At 42.7% G+C, this 6554-nt stretch overlaps 1 non-coding gene across 1 annotated transcript; it reads left to right on the forward strand.

Annotated features, from left to right (window-relative positions):
* The first annotated feature begins 1808 nt into the window (after positions 1-1808).
* On the forward strand, positions 1809-1871 carry LOC116071697. The gene has a single exon (XR_004111083.1). It is a non-coding gene; the product is annotated as a U7 small nuclear RNA (small nuclear RNA).
* The last annotated feature ends 4683 nt before the right edge of the window (positions 1872-6554 follow it).

The raw sequence follows: 6554 nt of genomic DNA on the forward strand, positions 1-6554 counted from the left end.
AATCAACCCATTCTTATCTCCTTTACAAAGGTCAAGTCCAAGTGGATGAAGGACCTCCACATAAAACCAGATACACTGAAACTAATAGAAAAGAAAGTGGGCACATGGCAAAATTTCCTGAACTAATAGCTTATGCTCTAAGATCAAGAATTGACAAATGGGACACCATAAAATTACAAAGCTTTTGTAAGGCAAAAGACACTGTCAATAGGACAAAATGGCAACCAACAAATTGGGAAAAGATCTTTACCAATCTTATATCCTATAGAGGGCTAATATCCAATATATACAAAGAACTCAAGAAGTTAGACTCCAGAGAACCAAATAACCCTATTAAAAATGGGGTACAGAGCTAAACAAAGAATTCTCAACTGAGGAATACCGAATGGCTGAGAAGCACCTAAAGAAATGTTCAACATCCTTAGTCATCAGGGAAATGAAAATCAAAACAACCCTGAGATTCCACCTCACACCAGTCAGAATGGCTAGGATAAAAAACTCAGGTGACAGCAGATGCTGGAGAGGTTGTGGAGAAAGAGGAACATTCCTCCATTGCTGGTGGGATTGCAAGCTGGTACAACCACTCTGGAAATCAGTTTGGCCGTTCTTCTGGAAATTGGACATAGTACTACCAGAGGACCCAGCTATACCACTCCTGGGCATATACCCAGAAGATGCTCCAACATGTAATAAGGACACATGCTCCACTATATTCATAATAGCTTTATTTATAATAGCCAGAACCTGGAAACAACCCAGATGTCCCTCAACAGAGGATTGGATACAGAAATTGTGGTACATCTATACAATGGAGTACTACTCTGCTATTAAAAACAATGAATTTATGAAATTTTTAGGGAAATGGATGGACCTGGAGAATATCATCCTGAGGGAGATAATGCAATCACAAAAGAACACACATGGTATGCACTCTCTGGTAAGTGGATATTAGCCCAGAAGATCAGAATACACAAAGTACAGTCCACAAACTACCAGAAACTCAGGAAGAAGGGAGACCAAAGTGTGGATACTTCATTCCTTCTTAAAAGGGGGAACAAAATATGCATGGAAGGAGTTGCAGAGACAAAGTATGGAGCAGAGACTGAAGGAAGGACAACCCAGAGACCGTGCCACCTGGGAATCCTTCCCATATTCAATCAGCAAATACAGACACTATTGTGGATGCCAGCAAGTGCTGGCTGACAGGAACCTGAGATAGTTGTCTCCTGAGAGGCTCTGACAGTACCCGACTAAAGTAGAGGCTGACAGCCATCCATTGGACTGAGCACAGGATCCCAAATGAAGGAGCTAGAGAAAGGACCCAAGGAGCTGAAGGGTTTGCAGCCCGTTAGGACGAACAATATGAACTACCTAGTACCCTCAGAGCTGCCAGGGACTAAACCACCAACCAAAGAGTATACATGGTAGGACTCATGGCTCCAGCAGTATATGTATATCAGAGGATGGACTAGTTGGTCATCAATAGGAAGAGAAGCCCTTGGTCCTGTGAAGGATCTATGCCCCACTGTAGGGGAATGCCAGAGCCAGGAAGACAGAGAGGGTGGGTTGGTGAGCAGGGGGAGGAGGGAGGAAACAGGGTTTTGTTTGTTTGTTCTTTTTTTTGTTTTTATTTTATTTTATTTTATTTTTTTGGAGGGGAAACATAGAAAGGAGATATCATATGACATGTAAATAAAGAAAATATCTAATAAAAAAATTTTTAAAAAGGCAACCTGGGGTAGAAAATTGAATTAACAGGTAAGGAAAAGACTGAGCAAGAGAGAGCTACACAGAGAGTTGTGCTTGGAGAATGAACACAGGTCTTTCAGAATTTTTCCAGCAGAATTTCTGACTTTGGTAGGAAAACCCAAGAGGTTTGTCTAGCACCTTTTCTGACTTTGATCAGAAAACCCATAAGCAACCAAGAAAGCTTTTAGAATGTTTTTCTAGCAAGAGAGAGCTGCCTCTAACAGAGAGCTGTCTAAGGAGGTTTCAAGTTATTTCTCTCATTGCTCCCAAACACATTCCCCTCAGAACCCCTCTCCAAGCCAAGGCTGCTCCCTGGCAAAAATCTTAGTTCTCAGCTGGCTGATTTTTGCATGGCATTTCTGTTGTGTAGAATCACTATGGACCATTAGGTGCCTCTGAGAGGATCTCCTCACACTACATGCTTGCCTCCTAATGACCTCATTGTCTTCATTTTCACCCAAGAGTTTCTACCTGCAATGTCTTTATATGTATCAAGTATGTTATGAAAGAGGGAGATTTGCAATATTTTTCTTCTACTATTTTGTAGAACTTTCTGCAATATTTGTTGGGTATATGTTTAGTAGAAGCCTAAGAGAATCAGCCATCGCTGTGGCTGTCTAGAGCCCTCACTGCCTTCCTTTGTCTCATTCTCTTATCATCTTTTGAATAGTTTTCTATAAGTCTGCTTTTGTTACTATCTGTGGAATTAACACACTGAGAAAGGAACCCTGCAGCTTGGTATAGATGGCTACACTACAATATTGTGGACTTCTCTTTGTAAAAACATAAAAATTGATCCATAGTCAGTTATCTGTCATCTGTGATTGCAAGAAGAAAGATTAATTCATAGCCGTAGTTGTGTTATCCCAGGGTAGATTAATCATGTACAAGGCTAGGAAGGGCTGGGACTGCTCTCAGAGATCCAAAGGAAAATAATTATGCTATCATGTGTGTGTGTGTGTGTGTGTGTGTGTGTGTGTGTATGCGCGCACGCACGTATATGCAAGTGTGCATGCATATGTGTATGTGTAACTAACTATGTATGTGTGAGTTGTGTGTGTGTGTACTCATTAGCACCCTGAAACAAAACACATAAAGTAATGGGTTGGTGTACCCCAATAAGGATCAATACTGACTCATCTTGGACCTAGTCACACTCCACACACAGCAGGATGCATAGTTATGAGGGCCTGTGTATCTCTGAAGAAAATCTGTCAGAGGCTAGAATGACAGTCACATACAAGTCAAATTTTGTAACATAAAAAAAAATTTCAAATAAGAAAAGAACTTATTTCTTCAATCCTGGCACATGGGAAGCAGAGGCAGGAGGACTGTAGCAAATTTGAAGCCAAACTGAGTGAGTTCCAGACCAGTTTGTACTATATAGTGAGACCTTATCACAAAAACCCAACCAACTAACCAGCAACTAACCAACTAACCAAGCAACCAGCTAGTCAAATAACAACAGTAAACAAAATAAAATGTCTCAAGTGAGTAAACAAGTGTAAAACAAGAACAAGAACAAGAACAATAATAATAAGGAGGTCACATAATATTCCTCAGAGGAAGGCATGTCCCACCCATAGGAGTCGCTTCTCAGAGTCTTGAGCTGTTTCACATCTGTGTGCACAGTAGCAGGCTGGACCTTAGGCTCATAGCAGGCAGCTGCTCCTGCTGGAATCAGAGCTATACTTTCCCTCCATTCTGTCAGAAACAATATGTTATTTTGGTAACTCTTTATTCCCCACACTGAAGCTCCTATGTAATTATCGAGTACAATTCGGTACTCCATACTATATAATTACTCAGATGTCTGTCTCTGGACGCTATGAAAATAAATGATCGTGAGAATCAGTGGTGAAAAGCCAAGCTTTCTATTCACCTGACTCTGAGTCAGAATCAGACAAAACAAAATGGAAACACTTTGTTTTTTCTTCTATCTGCTATAGACATGAGAGCAAGCAGAACAAACTGGTTGGGCTGACTTCTCTTGGTTTAAGCTGTAGCTTTGCGTTCTGGCATGTGAGACCATCCAAACAAAATCTCTAAATGTCATGAACAATGAACTGATGGACAGATCAGAATCCAAACACATACATTCCATAAGTACAACTTTACTAATGAGTACACGGGGTAATTGTGAGGTCCCATGTCACCTCTGTAGCAGTGTCATTCTTCTATATAGAGAAGAGACAAGAAGAACAAAGTGTATTAAGGCAGAACAAAAGTGTTGCTCCTTATATACGCCTATATTTGGCTGAATTCTTTGATTACAAGTGACAGAAACTCAATTTCAGCCAGTTTAAGCAAAGAATTGGATTTTATTGGTAAGAAACTGGGCTATCCCCTAGATAAAAATGAACTGCAGGAATCCGTGAAGCTCAGAGTCTGGAGCTGGTGGTTTGATAGTAGCAAGACACTATTGTCTCTAACCATTTCTCATTTTTGTTTCTCTTTTGAGCTTGGCTTCCATCTTTTTGATACCTTCTCAATGTGGCAAGTTGTGATTCTTTCTAATGGAAATTCTGTGATTCCATCTATCTTCTAGTGAAGAAACAAGGGAGTCTTCCATGTCAGGTTCTGTTTAAGAAAAAAAATGGCTGGGCAGTGGTGGCACACACCTTTAATCCCAACACTTAGAAGACAGAGGCAGATGTATCTCTGTTCAAGGCCAGCCTGGTCTACAGAGTGAGTTTCAGGATAGCCAGGGCCTCACAGAGAAACCCTGTCTCGAAAACCAAACCAACAAACAACAACAAAAGTAACACAGTCACCCCATAAACTCTGTAACCTGGGCCTAGGTACCCCTCAACAACCACAATAGTCTTGAACAGTAAAGATAATAAGACTGGGCTACCCTTGGTCCTATACCCAACTCTACATAGGGAGCAAGGTTTCCGACCTGAAGAAAATGGGGGCCAGGGCTAAGGGAAGAGGACTGGACCAGTGATAATGACCAGAGCTTCCAAATCAACTTTGTATAAGCTTAAAAGACATGGGGTCCAAGCAAATACTCAGAATAAAACAAGTGAGAATATTTTATGTCGAACCTCAGAATTCAGATTTCTGTTTGTGAAACTGATATTCCCTCTCATTAACTAGGACTCTTTATTCTATAGTGAGATCCTGTAGAAATGCTTACGAATTACCTTCAAATTTGCTTTCAGAGGAGAGCTGGTATCAAACCCTATGAGTAGAAGCAGAGAGAATGTAATAGTAAGGACAGTCAGAGGCTTAGGAAGTCAAACTGTTGCTCAGTGATGGCTCAAGCCAAACAGCTAGCCAGGGGAACGAGAATATGGGCTACTTCCTGTATATGGGGACAGAAGTCTCAGAAAGAAGGATCCACGCCTTGCCTCCTTGGCCTCTTTTGAAGACCATTCTGCAGGGAATTGTATCTTTCTATAGATAGATAGACTGATAAAGCACATGCCAAATGATGCTCTATTTTCTGAAGCAGTCACAAGTCGAGAATAGGACTGAGCACCAAATTTTGCATTTGTTCCTTTGGTTTATCAGCACAGTACAGTGGCTCATTTTCTCAGAAATCAGAGTCCTCTGGAAGCCAAGCTCATATCTTGTGTCTGTATTAGAGAGAGCCCAGGGGATAAGGAGAGTAGGAGAAGAAGGAAGGGGGTGTCTGCATCAGTTGGCCATCACTTTGTAAGTGTAACAATCCCTTGTGCTCTCACCGGACCATACTCTGCAAGGTCAAAAAGAAAGATGATAGCTCGACTAGTGTAGGGCACGTGGACCGTGCTACCAGGTGGGCATAAGAACTGCTGAGGTAGAGCGTGCTCAATCCCTGGGAATCTCAGAGATCTGAGACAGCAGGAGAGGGGTGCTCGCTCCCTGCCTTTGTGCCTCCTTTGGAGCATAGAGCCATGCCCCACCACTGATGTGACCACAGGCAGTCAGTGACCTAGCCCAGCACCTGGAATGCCTCTGCATGCTAATGAGGCATCTCAGTAGTCTTAGCCTTTACTCAATGACCTTTTCCTCCTGGATATTCTCATGTACTTCCCCCAAATTATATAATCCTTGGTTCACCCTGAATAAAGCATATGCGTTCACATTCATCCCCAATAAAGAAATAATGAACAAGCTAAGGTAGTCTCAGAAAGCTGCTTCGTCAAAGTTCACCACGGGGAAGGCCTTTGCCTAAAGGAGCCATAACACTAAGACTTCAGAAGAAGACCACCACCCTACACTTGCTCCCAAATGGACCTGGATACCTGCCCGATCTCCCCTCCATCCTTGTGTACAGGAAGGGAGACTCTCAAACCTCGGATCCCTGTTCCTGACTTCCTCGTTGGGCGGGTGTACTGGTGTTGCCAGCAGCTGGGCACCCTGAGAGAAGATCTGAAACCACTTTCCCAGACCCTACTTTCCTCTTCTGGCAAACAGCTGTGCTCTGGTGTCCCCCAGGAAAACACGGACCGTGGACCGTTCTGGACTTTGCTCTGCCCTCCTTGAGAAGGTGTAATGGCAGCACCCAGACACTGTCAGAGAGGCAGAACATGGCACCACAGATGAGTCCATCTGTTGAGTAAGAGAGAAGTCACTGCCAGACTCCATCTCCCATCTCAGATGGTACAGTGGGGGTGTTTCATATTGGGATCAAATGAGGACATCCTACATTAGGAAGCCTGTGTGGCAGAATCTAATTCAAACAGAGTTGCCTAGCACAGCACATGCGTTTTGGACTAAGGGGTCCTACAACTCAGAGGCAGGTGAGCCCGAAGTGTAAAATGGGAGCTCCCCCCTTTTTTCAACAGAATTTCAAATCTCAGATCTTTGAAACC

The sequence above is a fragment of the Mastomys coucha genome, unplaced genomic scaffold (assembly GCF_008632895.1).
Source record: "Mastomys coucha isolate ucsf_1 unplaced genomic scaffold, UCSF_Mcou_1 pScaffold22, whole genome shotgun sequence".
Lineage (NCBI taxonomy): Eukaryota > Metazoa > Chordata > Mammalia > Rodentia > Muridae > Mastomys > Mastomys coucha.